We start from the raw sequence: 19,349 nt of genomic DNA, 5'->3' as shown, positions 1-19,349 counted from the left end.
TTTGAGTGACTATGCCCTGATGTAACAGACTGATTCAGAGCCCCCTAGTCTTCGGTATAATGTGTTGCACATAAGGATAAATAATAGCAGCGTTTTGGGAATAATGTATGTTGCACAATGGAATGTATACAGGCGTTAGATGTACGCAAGACTGGTGACATGTTTATACACTTGTTTTAGCAGAATTACAACTTCGAAACTAGGAAGCTGTTGCTCCCACCTTTTGCCAACTTGCAGATTTGCAAGCAAAGGTTACTGTACTTCGTGATCACGAGCGATGCCAGAGACCCAGTTCTGCCTGGTTTGAGGTCTTCATTTTTTTTCTTTCAATGTTTAACCATTTTTCTTTTCTGGCATCAACAGGGGTGCAGAACCAGGAACAGCTGCTGCCTGGGTTTCCTGCACAGACACTTTGGTGTGGATCTTAGCCAAGTGGTCAGTGTACTCCTGGTAAGGAGACTCAGTGAAAACTGACTCCTTCCAAAGATCCGGGGTCAGGCAGCTGCAAGTCATTAGATTGCATCAAAAGTGGCCTTTGCAAAATTGCCAAACGTGGCCGTGCAGCCCCTTGCTGAAGTGTAACAGTCGTCAATACCAGCCATCAATTGTTTCTTGGGAACAGGTGCTGACAACGCCAGTACCGCGGGGTACAGGAATCAGATGCACAAGAACTGAGCCAAAACAACCTTGCAAGGCACAGTGTGGGGCTTGCCTATTCTATTACCCCAGTAACCTTATCTTACTGGCAAAATGGACAACTTTGCCAGAATGATGGCAGCACGAATAGTAGCCGCAGCCTCCTTGGAGGATTTACCCCCCCACACCACCCCCCTTACTCCAACATGGCTGTTATAGTCTCCAATGGCAACAAAAGCCTTGAACCTGCTCCGTTGCCCTGCCCTGGTCTGTTTCTGGACAGGCATGATCTTCAGTACCTGATTCTTTAGAGAGGAGGCCAGAAAGAAATCAATTTTCTCTGACTCTGTGATAGGGAGGGAAAAGATATAGATCTGCTCGAGAGACTATGTGCCTCATTACACGGACGGCGGTAACCATGGCGCTATTAGCGCCATGGTTGCCGCCGGTATTTTACTGAGTCCGCCATGGTGAATGGCGGAATTACCGCCCTATTCTAGGGTGTGTGGGAGCGGTAATTCCCCATTCACCATGGCACTTCCCCATTCCCATTTTTGCCCCCATAGGGCTCAATGGGAATGGGGAAGGCGATAATTACAGTACCGCAAATTGCGGTACCGTAATTACCTCCAAGGTCCCTTTGCGGGTCCCGTCCTTAACGGCTGGTACAACCAGCCATTAAGGTAGGGTCCCACAAAGGGACCTCGTAGTAAGGCGGTAAGGGTTTACCGGCACTGGTACCCTTACCGGTACCAGTAAACCCTTACCGCCATCCGTGTAATGAGGCCCTATATATATTTATGTCCTTGACAAGCCGGCCAAGCTCAGTCCTCAACCCACGGCCGCGGCCCCTGTCGCCCGGAAGCCTCCCCTGTTTTCACTGGCTTTGTCCGCCATTTGGTGATCTTAATAATAAGAAGCTTATTTGTTAAGTGTTCGAGGGCTGGAGGAGAGAATAAAAACTCATCCTCATGGACAGCTCACTCATCATGATGTCCTCTACCCTGCAGTTGCACATGATCATCGAAGCTTGGTGTGGAAGATTGCCTCTGTATATTCAAATGGCAATGAAGAGGTTTGTCTCAGGGCAGCCTTACAGCTGCAGAGGGCCGTGTTACAGTTAGCACACACCCTTCAAATTATACCTGGCAAAATATTGCAGGCCTGGCCAATCCCTTCAAGAGTAGGTCATATTTTTTTAGATTGTAAAGGAGCTGTGAAACTAAAATACTAGATGCCTCATAGACGTATAGATGCTTCCAGCCAGGTGATTGACTGAAAGTTGGGCAGTTACAGGTAAAGGATCGACCAAGGAAGGACACGATAAATAGTGAACAGGTTTAGTGAGTTGTGCAAAACCAAAGGGTGTCTCACTTGCTAGTCCCCGGGGATCTCTCTCTTAGGTGATCATGGCACAGCCATGCCTTTGGATTGAGACCCTGGGGATGGACCAGTGCGGGAGGATCACCTGGGTGGGGGATCTTAGGGGATTGGGGGTGAGACAACCCATGGTGAGACGCAGTATTCCCCCCTTTCCCGTGCCCATACCCCTACCCCATCCTATTTTTTAGGTCTCACCAACGTCCCAACTCCCCCCCCCTTTCTACACAAACACTGGGCTGAGGAAGAAGACAACTGAGAGTAAACAAGCTAACCCTTACAAATCTCATTGGACATGTTCCGTTAATCAGGTCAGGCAAAGTCAGGCACTTGACCTTAATCACAAGCATCTAATACCCATTAGCTCCTCCCACACGGATAAAAGGAGAATCAGAAACACTCTGAGCAAGGTGAGACACGAGAAGGAGCAGATCTTCCGGGGCGAAGGAGAACCCACTGGAGCAGGACGACCGATCGAGGGAATAGAGAGAGGGATAGAGAGAACCCAAAGATCCCTGCAGGAGGTTGTTGCATCCGGGAAAACAAGAAGGATATGCAGAGGAAGCCAAATCCCAGACAAGAAGTAGCCTGCATTGTGTTTCAAGGATGCCAGCGATCCTCCAGGGTGAACAGCAGAGTTGGGGAAGCGAGGCCAGGCCTCTAGTATCAACCTTGACTCGTGAATCAAAGCCATACAGAAAAGAAAGGCATGCACACAATCAGTGAGTTAATGAAAGACTGGTTTTTGTCAAGGAAAGATTGAAGACGCAATAGTGTATCTTACAATTGAAGGTTGCACACGTGCTGATGAGAAGCGAAAGAAAGCAAATCAGTAGTGAACTTTAAAGATCCTGATAACTGTGAAGCCAGTGATACAGAGCAGCAGAGTGGTTCGGCGAATGGAAGTAGCCTACTCGAAAGTCTCTGCGAAATGTGTCATTTTGTGTTAAAAAACTACAAAGTGAACAAGCTTTGAAATGCACAAGGTCAAGATTAATCTCATAGAAAGGGGAAGTTAAAAAGTTATTGCTTCAAGAGAAAAGGTCTCTTTGAACTTTGCTGAGTGTGTTATGAAACTACCAAAAGCAGGAGAAGGGAGAGATAAAGTGAAAGTTGAAGTGGTCCTGTGGAGGTCTATGGAAAAATCCTTGCACATTCGAAAGTCTTCGACATCGGTGAAAGGTTCAAGCTCGACCGAAGGAGACCTGGAATAACAAATAAGATAGGGGAAGGGAACCCCTAACGAATGTGGATAAAGCTTGGGGAAGGGAACCCCTGCAAACGCTGTGATTGCGAGGTCTAAGCCCAACTGAGGGAGACATACGTTACTTTGAATCAAGTACTTTTTGTGTTGAAAGTTCTGAGCCCCACAGAGGGAGACCTACGTGAACGTTTGTTGAACAGTGAAAGAACTTTTGGAAAACTGGAATAAGTTAATTTAACGTGGAATGCGAAGAGGGCCAAGATCCACGTTTTGAACTGCCTTTTTTTTAATAAACTGAGCCAGAGTGTACCATCCTGCTTACGGGGGCCCACCTTACTTCGTACTGTCCGGCGTGGGGAGGAGAGTGGACTCAGCCACCTTGATCTTTTATGTTATAACACTGACTTTCTTTTGCATACACATTTCCCTTTACACCCTTTCCGTATAAGAGATAGGGCAGGCATTAGGTTTTGTTAGTAGGGACATTTTGATATGGTATAGACTGACTAGGACTGTGTTTTCCTTATTATTTAATGGTAGAGATTACTCCCATCGTAGCTCTACGGCAAAGTAGGAGTTCTTCCGAATCCCAGGAATTGAATAAAGGTTTTGAAACTTGTACCTCTTGTCTCAGTGTCATACTTGTGAAACCATGCCTCCCTTACAGAGCCATTGAGTGTAACTAGAGGGGATGAAGGGTGGAGCCAGTGGATGATTTGGAGTATTCTTAGTTAGCTCACTTTGATGCTGATGCTTCTTTATTTTATTGAATAAATCTTTTCTTGCTGCACCTCTGTGGGGCTAGAAAGGAGTCTTCTTGATTACCAGGCATGAATGTGGCATGATTGCAATTCTGAGTGAAGCTCTGCCCAGAGCAAAGGTTGATCATCAGCAGGCAGCCAGCCACGGTTCAAGCAATTACGGAACCCAAGCAGGACGGGCCCTTGGCACCCAGAGCCAGGCCCAGTGACCCCTCCTGACAGCATATAGGCGTCAGAAACATGAATGCTAGCCCGTCTAACATGCAAATATTTAGCCTGCTATCCACTATTTAGCATATTGATATGATAGGTTATTTATAACGCACTTAATACCCAGAGGTTTCTAAGCACGGACCCGGACATCGAACCTGTGTTGCTCCATGTCGTCTTGCTTCGAAGGTGAGCACGTTGCCCCTGAGCTATCCTCCCAATCCTGGATTGCCAGGAATAACTGATGTGACCTCTTCTAGGGCAATCTAGAAAAAGGAACTACAGTGAGGAAATCAAATCAAGAGGCCAGGGCCATGTTGGGTGTCCTGACACACGTTTGGACTATTATGCTGCAACATTTGGTGCTGTGGGCTTAGAAAATCCAAGATGGCCAAAAAAGCCCACATTGCGCCAGAATCCAGCAAAAAACCGCACAGTTTTTGCGCACACCAAAATGTTCCCCTGACCTGCCACACACCAGTGCGAGCGTGATGGGCCAGGAGTGGCATGGGTGAAATGTGTGCCAAAGGAAAAACAGCAGTGCCGGTTGGCTCAAAAAGCGCTTTGAAATCACCTTTGTTTCTCTGAAATGCAAGCTAAAAATGCCTATTTTAAACATTGCAAGATATTCAAAAATCTCAATGAACACAAGCAGACATTTGGCAGAAGGTAGACTTCTGTGCATACAAAATCTGGAAAGAGAAAGCCTAAAATAATGTTCATAATGAAACTGGCTGAGCTGTGGATGTCAGCAGCTTAAGTTAAATTGGACTGAAAGCCGCTAAAATCTAAATGTTTAAAATAAATGAGTTACCTACTGTTGAGTGTCACATAGTTTGCAACTGTTAAATGTCATAGTTTTGAACTTAGAATCAGCATTCTAGCTGCATGTGTAAAAATTGTAAGTTTGTTTTTAATGAAGAAAAACTGGAAACAAAAGTGACATTTAGCTGAAGCCTGGATTAAAGAGATTGAATTCTGCCTGACAACTACCCCCGACGGGAGTTGAAACTTGCTCAACAAATGTTCCCAGGCCTGGCCTGCATTCTCCTGCCCTCACCAAAGGGAGATGACACCTTTCTGATTGGATTAGGGGAGGAGCAGCTGGGGACTGCAGGAAACTGAACAATGAGCCTTCCTTGGCTCAGGCAAATGTTAAATTGGGGGGGGGCGTAAATGGCTTCCTCTTGAGAGAAACGGGGAGGGGCAGGGCCTCTGTCAGCAACTTGAGTGGGAGGAAGTGGACAAACCAGAAATTCCACCATGTGCTTTGGGAAAACTCACCCCTCTGGGCCAGAGCATAATTTTAAAAAGATGGATAATTCATAGTACGGACTTGTCAAAATTATATAATTAATATCATTATTCTTGTGATTTTTCTGTGCACATTTTAAGAGGTGTTAGGACTCTGTACCATGTTCTGAGGCAAAACCCCATGAATTATGGAGACTGCAGACACAGGGTTCACGCTAGAAAAATGAAAATTTACTGGAATATGTGTAGAAAGGCGGTGTACATCTGTGTAATTTTTGGTAAAAATCCAATATTGGTAAACCAACTAAAAACGAAAGTAAGTTGCCATTTTTGAACCCTGGCTATTAGAAACATCAGAGTTGGAACAGAGACCTACCCAAAGTAATATATGATATGTACATGTAATGTCAACCACTTGTGTATTTGGGAAATATGTTTAGTTATGAAAATGATTTTCTAAGGTAAAAGCAAAGGGGAGTGTTCTTTCTTTGGAGCCATAAACATGACACCTGATGACATAGGATGACTCACTGCTCCCTTCTCAAATCAGGTCAAAGAGAAATCCTTGACCTATCAAATCATGAGTGGGTTGGGCATAGAAAGTTAGCATCCACACCCATTTTCAAAAGACATAAAAAGAGCCACTGGAAGCCAGTCAGGGACATTCATTTTCCAACCTTCAACTGAATTCCTGCGCAGCACGCTGACGGAGAACTCCAGAACCCAGAACTCCAGAGATCCAGACTAACTCCAGAACAAAAACTCCAAAGAGCTGAACTCTTCAGCAGGCCTCAAAATCTTTTGCAAACTATTCAACCGCCCGGCTGTGCGGTTTGCTGCTTGCTAAGAGTCCTGTGTATCCAGAACAGAACCAGTACCCAGAAAGCAGTGCGGTATCCAGAATCCACTTGATCCAGACCAGTAGAACCAGAGACCCAGACCAGACCGCTGTGAACAGAACCGGTGCCTGATTGACCCGCCGAGCAGAGAGAACCGCAGCTAAACTTGTTGACCAGATCCGTGATGAGGCCATTCCTTTCAAATTTATAGTGTGAGTACCCAGCTAGAACTGTGCAGAACCCATCTCTTAGCTCAGAATAATCTGATTCAAAACATTTGAACCTGTTTAGAACTGCATCATAAGAAATCGTGTGTTCCTCCTGTTGATTCAAACCTTTCAAAGCGCATCTGTCATTCCGAAACTGTAATTTCATTTCTGAAAAACTACCTTTACAAAATCGTCTGTATCTTTGGAATGAAATTTAACTTGTATTGTAAAGCTAAGATTCCCAGCTTTCAAACAAGCTCTAAACCGACTTGCTACTCCTTATAGCGCCTCGAAAAAAAGTGCCGCGATTTGACATTTTGCTTCATTTCAACCACGTGTAGAAAGATCTGTCCTTTGCTTCCATTCCTGAAATCCGTTTTCAACCTGATAATCCCTCATTAATCCTTGTTAGTGTGGACCTGAACTGATTTAAAGTATCTCTCACTCACCCTGAACCTCTAGAGGGATTTAAAATCAATTTTAGCATATTTCACTCCCTTGCAAATCACCTGAAAGTCTTTCGCCTGTGTTTCAAAATCATCCCTGGTGCTATAAGCTTGCTAGGGGGGAACTGAATTCGTATTGTACTGTGATTGCATTCCTGAAGACGGTGTGTGTTACTTCCATCTCCTTACATTGCATAGGGGGGGGGAGTGAATTGTCAGAGAAAAAGGGATCATATTATCTTTTGCTGAAATCATATCAAGTTTATTTCTGTACTGCCTTTTATTCATCTTTGCATCTCCTTGAAACCATAAAGCATTCTCAGCTACCTTATCCTCTATACTACTCCTAAGTAACTAAACCAGTGTGCTAGTATAACATCATCCATTGTTGATCACTGTCATATGTCTAAGTGTGATATCAAATATTAATTTATTATAAAAGTGTGATATATATCTATTGTTTAATTTTTCAAATAAACCTTTTTAATTTGCAAAACGAACCTACTTCTTGGCTCAGTGGGGTCAGAGGGATTCTAAGAGAGGGGCGTTATACAAGGGTTCATCATCCAGATTATAACTTGTCATAAAAATATATAAATAAGGGCTTCCATTGAGCAATCCCAGACAAGGCACTGACTTAGTGGGAATGCTTGATTGGAGTCATTAACAGCCAAAGTCAATGGACTAAAGTCTTTGCAGAGGATCACATAGTTCAGGGTAGTTCGCGGTTAAGTCTTTGCCAAGAGTTCAGAACAAAGTTGGTCGGGCGAAAAGTCACTTTAAAGAATAGAGAAGGACAAGCCCTAGGATTGGCGAAAGATTTCACACACTTGCACTGCGGCTGGACGAAACGAACAACCGGGTTAACACAGTACCTTTAGAGCAGAAGAATGCTGTAGCTGGGGCAGATGGTGGGGACATCCGGCTCTGTGCTCAATGGTGAAATCAAACCCTTGCAGGCAGATTGACCATCTTAGAAGCTTTGGGTTCTCCCCTTTCATTTGCATTAACCATCTCAAGGGTTGATGGTCAGTTTGAATAATGAAAGTAGATCCATACAAGTATGGTCTAAACTTCTTCAAAGACCACGCAATGGCAAAGCATTCACACTCTATGGTTGCCTACCTTGTTTCTGGTTCCTTCAGTTTCCTACTGATGAAGCAAATGGGGTGCCCCCTACCTTTCTCATCCAGTTGACTAAGTACTGCACCTATACCTGTATTGGATGCATCTGTCTGCACAATGAAGGGTTGGTGATAAACAGAAACTCTTAGGAATGGAGCTTGACAAAGGGCTTTCTTCAGGTTTTCAAAGGCTTGAGTGCACTGCTCATTTCATCTAACCTTTTTAGGGAATTTTGGAGAGGAGATCACATTCAAGGGAGAAGCTATGGTCCCATAGTTCTCTATGAAATTCCTGTAGTACCCAGCGAGACCTAGGAAGGCTTGTACTTGGGTTGGAGTAGTAGGGGTGGCCCAGTTTTGTACAGCTTGTACTTTGCTAGGCAATGGCCTTATTTCACATGCTCCAACCTCATGACTAAGGTAGACAACTTTGCTCTGACCAATTTGACATTTGCTTGCCTTTATGGTCAGATGGGCCTGCTCAAGAGCCTGCAAAACATATCATAAGTGATCAACATGTTCTTTCCAAGTAGGGCTGAACACTGCAATGTCATCCAAGTATGCCATGCAGAAGTCCCCCATCCCATTCAGAACTTGATTGACCATCCTTTGGAATGTAGCAGGTGCATTCTTTAATCCAAAAGGCATATCCTTAAACTGGTAGAGGCCTGCTGGGGTTGAGAATGTTGTTTTCTCCTTGGCATGGTCTGTCAGGGCTATTTGCCAATAGCCTGACGTCAGATCAAATGTACTGAGGTACTTGGCTGCACCAAGTCTATCCAACAGCTCATCTGTCCTTGGAAAAGGATGGGCATCAGTCTTAGTAACTACATTTAGAGCTCTATAGTCCACACAGAATCTCAACTCCTTGGATCCTGCCTTTGGTACTAGAACAACTGGACTAGACCATTGACTTGTAGAGGGCTCTATGACCCCGAGATCAATCATCTTGTTGACCTCTCCTTTGATGTGGGATCTCACATGTTCTGAAATTCTGTAACCTCTCCTTTTCACAGGTAAACAGTCACCAATGAGAATATCATGCTGGTCCCAAGGGGTCAAGCCTGGTGAAAGTGAAAACAGGGAGGCAAACTGATTTAACAGAACTTTACACTCCTCCGGTTGTTCATATGTCAGTTGAGAAGAGAGATTGACTCCATCAATGTTCCCATCTAAAGGTTGGCCTCTGAGGAGGTCAGGTAGAGGTTCACTCTCGTCCTCTTGAGCTGAAGCTAGAAGCAAAGCTCCCACTTCTGGTCTCGAGACATATGCCTTCAAACGGTTGGTGTGAAAGACTCTGGGAGCCTCCTTAAGTCTGCCTAAGTCCACCAAATAGTTCACCTCTCCAAGTTTGCACACAACCTTGAAGGGTCCTATCCATTTGTCCTGCAAGGCCCTCTGCCTTTTTGGCACCATAACTAGTACAAGCTGGTCTTGAGTAAAGTCAACCATGCTGGCCTTCTGGTCATGCCAATGTTTGACCAGAGTCTGACCTGCTTTTAAGTTATCACTAGCTTCTGCCATCATGTGTGACATTCTCCTCCGGAGACCTATCACATAGTCAGTCACTCTGACTGGCTTGGGGGAAGGAGCACTCTCCAACCCCTCCTTAATCAGGGCCAAGGGGCCTCTGACTGAATGGCCATAGAGAAGTTCGAAGGGACTGTAACCAACTCCCTCCTGAGGGACTTCTCTATAAGCAAAGAGAAGGAATGGCAGTAGAAGGTCGCACTTTCTTTTAAGGGGTTCCTCTAAAGCACCTATCATGCTCTTCATAGTATGATTAAACCTCTCTACCAGTCCATTTATCTGTGGATGGTAGGCTGTAGAGAACTTGTAAGTGACACCACCGTTTTTTCACATGGCTTGCATGTAGTGGGACATAAAATTGGATCACCTGTCGGATATCACTTCCTTAGGAAACCCTACTCTGGTAAAAATACCAAGTAGAGCCTTAGCCACAGCCTGAGCCGTAACAGTCCTCATAGGTATTGCTTCACGATACCTAGTAGCATGGTCTACTACAACCAGGATAAACCAGTTTCCTGAAGATGTGGGAGGGTCAAGGGGACCAACAATGTCGATGCCCACCCTCTCAAAGGGAACTCCCACCACTGGGAGAGGCACCAAGTGTGCCACATTCTGGCTCCACTCTTACAAGAGATTTGGCAAGTGTGACAGCTCCTACAGAATTTGTCAACTTCTGAACCCATCTTAGGCCAGTAGAAGTATAAGGAGAGCCTTTCCTTGGTCTTTTTGAAACTCAAATGACCAGCCAAAGGTATCTCATGGGCCCAACTGTAGGAACTGGAGTCTGTTTGCTAGGGGCACTACAATTATTTTGCAGTCCCCAGGGATAGACTCAGTCGGTTCACTGCAGAAGAGGCCATCTTCCCAGCTCAACCTATGCTTTCCAACTTCTTGCCCATCAAGTTGAGTAGCTGCCTGTTGAAGACCTTCGAGAGTAGGGCACTCTCTTTGTCTTCTGCTGAAGTCAGCCCTGTTCGGTCCACCTTCTGCCAGTAAACTCTGCAGCTCAGGATGGTCAACAGTTTCAAGATCTCCAACCAAAACAGTGTCTTCCTCCAGATCCGACCCTTCAGAAACTGGATCAACCACACAGGGTTGTACCTCACACTCTGCCTCAGCAGGTGGAGGTGTCACAGTTGTGACTTTGGATATTCTTGGGGATGTCCTTGTTGGTAGCACAGGGGTGCTGTCTGTCTTTTTCTTGGAGGTCTTGGGTTACCCCTTTGCCTCTTTCTTTCCCGAAATAGCAGTGAGCAACTCCTGAGGAGTGGCAATGATAGCTTCCTCTATCAACTCCTCTGGAGAGCCTCTCAAGATCCTCTCCCTTGCAGGCCTAGTGAGCTCCTGTTTCCTTTTACTGGGAGGCCTGGGGGTACTAGACACAACTCCAAGAGTTTTCAGGTCATTACCCAACAGGACTCTCCCGGGCACTTCACTCTGCACCCTAACAGGTGTTTTGACAGTCATATCATTACACTGGATGAGAGCTGGTAACTAGGGAAGCATTTGCACAGGGCCTCCAACTAACTTGGTGAGGCATTTGGGTGCCTTAGCGACATCCTCCACCTTGAAAAATGATTCATCCACCACAGTTATGCTGGCTCCAGTGTCTCTAATGGCAGGAGTCTCCTGGCCATTCACAAGAACACTATCTTTATAATACTCTTTAGTATTATCTGGGATGGAATTATAGACATCTAAATTCTGTTGTTCCCACAACCCAGGGACACTAAAGAAACACTAGCTGAGACTCTCATGGGTTCATCAGCCAGTAGGTGAAAGTTTCCACTTGCCATAGGTACTTCTTCCTCTGGGGAGAAGGCAAAGGAGACAGTGTGGACCCCTGAAGGTTTACCCTTGCATCTGGGATTCCCTTTCACATGGTCAGTTGACCCACAAACATAACATTTCCTAAATGTCTTGTTGAATGGGGGTTTGTTCTTACCTCCATCTGGTTTGGGTCCAGATGGTGCACTAGCCTGATTCGGTTTCCCTTGTGGTTTACCCTTATGTTGCTGTTTGTGGCCCTCTTTTCGATTGAAGGTATTTGAATTATCCTTGTTATCTTTCTTTGGCTGCTTTCCCCCATTCTTCTTCTGAGTTGCCCCAGAATCCTTGTGAGTATCCCTGTTGGCAACCCACAAGTCAGCAGACTTAGCTAACTTCTTGGGATCTATCTCCTTAGAATCAGCCAAGTGCTGTCTGAGCTCAGCAGAGCAGGCATCATAAATTGACTCCAACATAACAAGATTTCTCATACCTTCATAAGTGTTCACTCTGTAACCCTTAACCCAACCATCTAAGTTCTTCAAACATTCACATACCCAGGTAGACCAATGGGTACCATGATGCTTTTTGAGGGTCCTAAACCTCTTAAGGGGTCTTCCCAAATCTAGCAATTAAAGCTAGCTTCACACACTCATAATCCATCCTATCCACCTCCCCCAACTGCATCACAACCTCAGATGCAACAGTGTGTAGCCTAGAGAAGAGCCAAGGAAGCAACTGATTCCCTGTAATGTCTTGAATCCCATGGTTATATTCAAACATTGCCAACCAATCCAAAATATCAAGCTTAACCTCATACATACCCACAATTTCTTTAGGCATACAGGGTCTCTTAGGACTGGAAGACTTAGAAGACTCTGGGAGAGAAGCATTTTCAATAGACAACTTTTTCATTTCTAAGGCATGGTTCGGTTCATCAGTAGTATGTTCAAATAGGTATAAACAGTCCCTATAATAACATCCTACTCTACTGACAGGGATATCAATATGTATAATGCAATAAAGAGTAAGATAACACGTCTTGTTTTACTTACATCCAACCCCCTTTACACAGGAACTCTATAAGGTTTTCCGGCATCACTAGTCCTGACAAAATGGACCGTCTGCTATGATTGATTAAAAAATGTGTATAACAAATTTTTATTCAAATAATTCGAACTGAATTTAAACATAAAACACTACCCTCACCTAACACAGTGTACTAAACACTAAAAAACAGTTACTAAAACATGAAATACAAAATTCACTTATTTGCATGACACAAAAGATATCACATAACATAACACAAAAAAATCTCAATGTGTCTCTAAAACAACAACCATCCCAACATGTTTCTGTTCTTCACTGCCCAGTTCGGGCGAACATTCTTCAGGGGAAATTTTTAAAAAAAAAAAAAAAAAAAAAAAGCATCCACTAATCTCTTCAACACCGTGCTGAAAGGGTAGATTCAAACTTCTATACAGGCAAAGGAAGGAAAGAACCTCAGAGCCTGTAAGAGTAAAAGGAAAAACTAATGAGTTCCAAAAAGAGGGAAAGGAAGTACTACAAAATGTAGAAAAAGAACATGGCATAGAGGTTATGCCACACTCACACGGGTCCCAACAGGGCACCCACAAATTTACCTTTAAATGGTGAAACTTCAAAGCGCGTCACAGGATGACAAATTCGTAATTACTTTACGGCTTGACTGTGTGGATTTCTCCTTTGCAAACACGTTGATTGCTGCTTTGCTTGTTACAGTCTTGATCCCTACATCTGTGAAGGTAATTTATTTTATGATATTTGGAGCCCTGTTTTCATGTGTAATTGCATTTTGAAGCCCCTTTCTGGATATAACAGAGCATGTGGTCTCTGTGTATTGGTTCTGTCTCATTTAGGTGTGGCGATACTTTAGCGGACTATGACGCTTTTGTGAAGTAGTGGTCTCTCATTTGGCGAGAAACCAGCGAATTTGTCATCCTGTGACGCGCTTTGAAGTTTCACCATTTAAAGGTAAATTTGTGGGTGCCCTGTTGGGACCCGTGTGAGTGTGGCATAACCTCTATGCCATGTTCTTTTTCTACATTTTGTAGTACTTCCTTTCCCTCTTTTTGGAACTCATTAGTTTTTCCTTTTACTCTTACAGGCTCGGAGGTTCTTTCCTTCCTTTGCCTGTATAGAAGTTTGAATCTACCCTTTCAGCACGGTGTTGAAGAGATTAGTGGATGTTTTTTTTAAAAAAATTTCCCCTGAAGAATGTTCGCCCGAACTGGGCAGTGAAGAACAGAAACATGTTGGGATGGTTGTTGTTTTAGAGACACATTGAGATTTTTTTGTGTTATGTTATGTGATATCTTTTGTGTCATGCAAATAAGTGAATTTTGTATTTCATGTTTTAGTAACTGTTTTTTAGTGTTTAGTACACTGTGTTAGGTGAGGGTAGTGTTTTATGTTTAAATTCAGTTCGAATTATTTGAATAAAAATTTGTTATACACATTTTTTAATCAATCATAGCAGACGGTCCATTTTGTCAGGACTAGTGATGCCGGAAAACCTTATAGAGTTCCTGTGTAAAGGGGGTTGGATGTAAGTAAAACAAGACGTGTTATCTTACTCTTTATTGTATTATACATGGTTCGGTTCATCTCCATTTTTCTGAGCTTAAGTTCTTGATGCTTTTGTTCAGTTTGTCCATTTAAATGTTTAAATTCCAATTCAAGCCTCATCCCTTCTAGAGCAATGAATTCAGGACTGAGTGTCGGGACTGTGGGAGTCCTAGTGGACAAAGGTTGGGGTTGCTGAGCAGGTAAAGGAGCAGTGAGGCCTTCATTGTGCGACACAACCATTTCATCTAACTCATCAATAATAGACACATTATCATCCTCATCATTTGCCACATTTGCTGAGGGGCCAGGTATTTCAGACCCACGCTCCAGACTTTGTTTCTCTAACAACCTCTCAATCAATTCAGACTTTTTGCCTTTAACAGAGAGATTCCTTTCTCTACACCGATTTTTCATATAATCCACAGTGTAACTAAGGAGGGTCTCCTGACTGTAGCTTTCCATATCAGACATGATTAATATTGGTTTTTTTGTGATGTTTAGCCTTGTGGTTAGTTGATCCAGGGTAATAGCAGCACTCTAAGTGTAATCACTATACTTGATCCTCACTGCTCTACACCAGTGTTAGGTAGAATTATATGCAGTACCCTTTGGGAGCAGTACACACAATTAAGACTACAAGTGACAGTAGAAATTCACCTTTGGTACAAGCCTGTACTACACAGTAAAGTGGTAGCGATGGCTGAGCAGCCAGACTTTTCTCAAGGGTAAAGTGAGCAGTATCAATAGTTACACAAAGGACAGCAATTACTATGATTCAAACAAACACTGACTCAAGGTTTCTGAGTAAAAGAATATACATTTATTTACACATCAGTTATTAAACATTTCACTATTATCAAGCAGTTGAAAAATCACGATTCTAATACACTACACCACACCCAATAGATTCTGGACAAGTTAAGCTCAAAATAAAGTGTGAGCAAAATGGCACTCCAGTAATTTAAAAGGCAAAGTTAGACAAACGTTGAGCATCACCAACCAAGTAAGCAGGGCAATCTAGAATAATGAACAACAGTGAGGAAATCAAATCAAGAGGCCAGGGTCAAAGTCAATGGACCAAAGTCTTTGCAGAGGATCACACAGTTCAGGGCAGTTCGCGGTTAAGTCTTTGCCAAGAGTTCAGACCGAAGTTGGTCGGGCGAAAAGTTACTTTAAAGAATAGAGAAGGACAAGCCCTCGGATTGGGGAAAGATTTCACACACTTTCACCGCGGCTGGACGAAACGAACAACCGTGTTAGCACAGATCCTTTAGAGCAGAAGAATGCTGTAGCAGGGGCAGACGTTCCTGGCAGTTCCTGCAGGCTCACAGTTCCGGAAGCGACTGTCAGACTAACAAGAAGGAGGAAGACTGGAGGGTCCTGCACTGCCCAGGGAAGAAACCAGCAGCGGAGCAAAGCGACAAATGAAAGGTGCGCTCCTTAAAACCCAAGCAGGGTCCGTTCCTCCTGGCTATTTGGTTCACTGTAGCTGTGCACAGCAAATTCGACCAGAGGAGGGAGACCTGGCTTGCAGTTTGGTGATCTGGTTGATCCCACCAGCTCAAGGGGAGAAGATTCCTTGCAGATCATCCCTGTCGTCGAAGTTTGAAGATTCAGAACCGCAGCAGGGCTTCACCGGGAGGTTCAGTTATGGTAGAGGTCCTCTTCTGTCAGCTTCTCTTCGTTTCTCTCGATCCAGTGGCGACTCTGCCTTCTCAGTCCCAGAGGCCTGCTTTTTATGCAGTTTTCCCCCATTCACACAGTCTGGCAGTCAATCACACAGCAGGGTGGCTGTCCCGCCGGGACAATCACCACAGCCAATCATACCAGAGTGCGACATGGGTCTCCAAGGAGACCCTGTGCAGGGAGTCTCAAACCCCTCCCTCACATCATGTCCCCACCCAGACATTCAGGTGCCTAAGGAGGGCTTCTGTGCAGAAGCCTGCGAAAGGTTGGCGAACAAAGGAATCAAACCTGGGTTGGCGCGCAGAGTAAAACACGAGAAAGACTTTAAAAAAAAGAAATGGCGAATAAACCCAGCCCGAACCTTCTAAAAGTAATTACGGTCCAGCGGGTTCAAGTTCGAGGCTACCAAGATAGCCTAAAACAATACTAAGGCTATTTAAAATAACCGCGGTAGGAAAAATAGGGTAGTTACCACTGCCACCCGCTCAATCTTAATGAAAAGGGAACAAAACAATGTTCTATGAGAAACAGACAGAAAGGGATAACTATTAACCCTTTCCGGAACTCTATGAAAGATAGTTTGTACTGGGTCTGTGAGTTTAAAAAGACTAATAAAGTCAATGGCAAGTTTACATGTTCTGGTAGACAGTAGTCAGTCACAGAAAATGGAGTCGGAGTTGGGAAGTCTAAAAAGACAACCCTGTGTCACTGCACTGAAGGTGCTGTGTAACACACAGTAAAAGGATGATGCCTATGGAGTAGGTGAGGCTCCACAGGCTATGAACACGGGAAAATGTTAAACACACACAGCAAAACACATGTAAGAGTGGGAAAAAAGGCTCACACTCTTACCAGGTGAAAAAAATAAATCCTAGAAATCCAGCAAAGCTGCTGGGGGACTCAGTAGGTAAGGGTAATTAGCCATTCTGGAGAATTATCCCTAACAACTGCAAATCAGGATACTGATGCAGCAAGGCACATGTACAGACTATTCTTATGTTACGGAGCTTATGAAAGGGGAATCTAATTAGCAGATTTCCCTTTCAGAGATTGATTTACCTGCAACATTTAATTTTTTAATAAAAATGAAAAAAGCAAGGCTTTTACACCCTTGCCAGATGGCAATTCATCACAGAACCCAAATTACACCAACTATGATGGACCTATTGCGGGAGTCATTATAAATAACCAATGCACTGGAAATATATGCCTTACAAAAGATGGGCAAGCATTTCAGGTGGTAGGGATAGGTGAAAGAATAAGGGTGCATTCAAGGCAGGAAGGTAGATTACTTCAGTCTTTAGGGTTTGCGCATAAGATTAGTGAACGTCATCCAGTGACATGTTTTCCAAGAGACAAACAGAAATGAGAGAACAGAGATATCAGGAGTAAGAGTAGGGAAGGAGAGGAGGTTTTCAATGTCATCCAAAAAAGAGGAGCTCAGTCGGATAAGGCCGAAGTTGAGAGGGTCAAAAGTAAGGGGACAAGGACGGAGCATTGGGGAACAGCAATAGAGAGCGAGGGAGAGATAGTCAGAGTGCCCGCTTTCCATGAGATGACGAAGGAACGATGGGAAAGGTCAGAGCAATACAGTCTAGATTGGTGTCTTGGGTTCCAGGGTCAGCAAGAGTCCAATGAATAGATGATTGGTCTACTGTATCAAAGGCGGCTAAGCGATCTAAAAGGATTATGATGGAGGAGAGTTTAGAGCGATGAGCGGTCTGAACATTTGAAACGTGGCTGAGGACTAGTACAACTACTGCATAGAATGCTGGCTGGAGCATCCAGATTGTTGATGGTCAGAGAGGTTGTAGGTTTCCAGGTAGGTGGAGACCCTGTTCATGACAAGTAATTTGATGATCTTTGAAGAATGAAGAAGGGATAAGTCCAACAGTTGGCAGGGTTATTGGGGTCAGCCAAGTGATTCTTTAAGATTGGTGCGGCAGTGGCTACCTTGAAGTTCCTCCCCTCTGCATAGCTCTTCCAATGCGGAGCTTTGTGAATCAGGCGCAAGGCAGCAGGAGAGGATCTGAGATGTTCATGAGCATCTCATCATTTGCTCCAGTGTCAATCATTATGAATCAGGCCCACAATCTTTTTTAGGGGCAGATAAGGAATGGAAGGTTGAAAACACTGAACAAATCTCTCTTAAGTAAAAGGTTCCGATGTTTGGACTGCTTGACCCAAATACCCATTTTGACTCCCTTTCGGCTCCCTTCGCAAATAAAGAGTACAACACTAAGACGAAATTCATCTTTCATAGGCGCTCACTAAATGTACCCACTCAATAATTCACTAAGTGCCATTACTTTGTGCGCTTTGCACCTAAATTAACAAAGAGAAACAAGCCGGCTTCCAGTTTTTAACATTTAAATGCACGACCAATACAAAATGAGATCATAGATTAAACCAAATCCAACAGCATTGATTTGTCATCGTTAATTGATTTATAGTGGAATTAAGCCTCATCTTTCTCAATGTGAATGTTTTTGAGGCGTGAGCAGCACCATTGGCAAAGAGTTATAAGTGCCTAGTGACCTGGAACTCAGTATAAAGTGAACTTTCTTAAACTGCGTGCAATCATTTATGAATAGGCTTCCACATTTATGGTGGCAACCCTCTTAACCCTCTTGAACTGACTACAACCCATGTGCACACTAGAAAGGGATGTGGGACATTGCAAATGTACACATTCTTTCTATGATTAACACCCAGGTTATGACATTGAGTGGTGTCCCATCCAATCAGAGGGATCGCAAGTAAGCCCTTACCTCATGGTATCATCCTGAAATTAGCCCCAGGATCTGACAGAACCAGCATTTTCCTCATGCCCACTCCTTTCTTCTTTGCCCCCCCAAAATTATATGGCCATTCTCAACCCAATTCCTCCACCTTCTTCTGACTCCTCTGCCACAGCCGTCCCCCAGACTTTCCTCCTTCACCCCACCGCCTCCCCATAACCGATCGCCACCAATGAAATTAGAAGGGACTTCTAATATTTCCCCATCTCCATTTTCTTGGCAGACATTATTTGGTAGCTCGTGAAATTGCCACCATGTTAAAAAATACTAGGGCCCCTTGTTAATGCCTTTGCTTCATTCGCGCTTCTTAATTGGGCTCTGGGCCATTACTGGCAAGGACATCAGTTGTCATTGTTACCCACAAACTGTATCCAGCTGGGCAAGGGCTGAAGGGCTGAGTCGACCTGACTGGGATATCAAGCCCATGACTCACAGCATTGTCACGTACCTTGAGCTTGATCGATCCTCCCATGATGCACAGCATTGCCCTGTTCCTTGCGCTTGAGCTGCCCCGCTATGATGCAGGGCATTGCCCTGTTCCTTGTGCCTGATCGGTCCTCTCACGACACACAGCATTGCCTTATTCCTTGTGCTTGATGTTCCTTGTGCTTGAGCTGTCCTCCCATGACACACAGCATTGCCCTGTTCGTTGTACTGGAGCTATCCTCACATGACCAACGGCAATGCCCTGAACCTCGCACTTGAGCTGCCCTCACATGATGCAGGGCATTGCCCTCTTCCTTGTGCTCGATCGGTCCTCATGATGCACTGCATTGCCATGTTCCTTGTGCTTGATGTTCCTTGTGCTTGAGCTATCCTCGCATGACCCACAGAATTGTCCTGTTTCTGGTGCTTGAGCTTTCCTCCCATGATGCACGGCATTGCCCTGCTCCTT

At 44.3% G+C, this 19,349-nt stretch overlaps 1 pseudogene; it reads right to left on the bottom strand.

The window, feature by feature from the left end:
• Positions 1-333: 333 nt before the first annotated feature.
• Positions 334-19,349, bottom strand: part of LOC138567804 (small ribosomal subunit protein uS5 pseudogene) — a 34,211-nt pseudogene continuing 15,195 nt past the window's right edge.

The sequence above is a fragment of the Ambystoma mexicanum genome, chromosome 2p, assembly GCF_040938575.1.
Source record: "Ambystoma mexicanum isolate Mex_15411 chromosome 2p, UKY_AmexF1_1, whole genome shotgun sequence".
In the NCBI taxonomy this organism is placed as follows: Eukaryota; Metazoa; Chordata; class Amphibia; order Caudata; family Ambystomatidae; genus Ambystoma; species Ambystoma mexicanum.
This window is presented reverse-complemented; position numbering and strand designations above follow the sequence as displayed.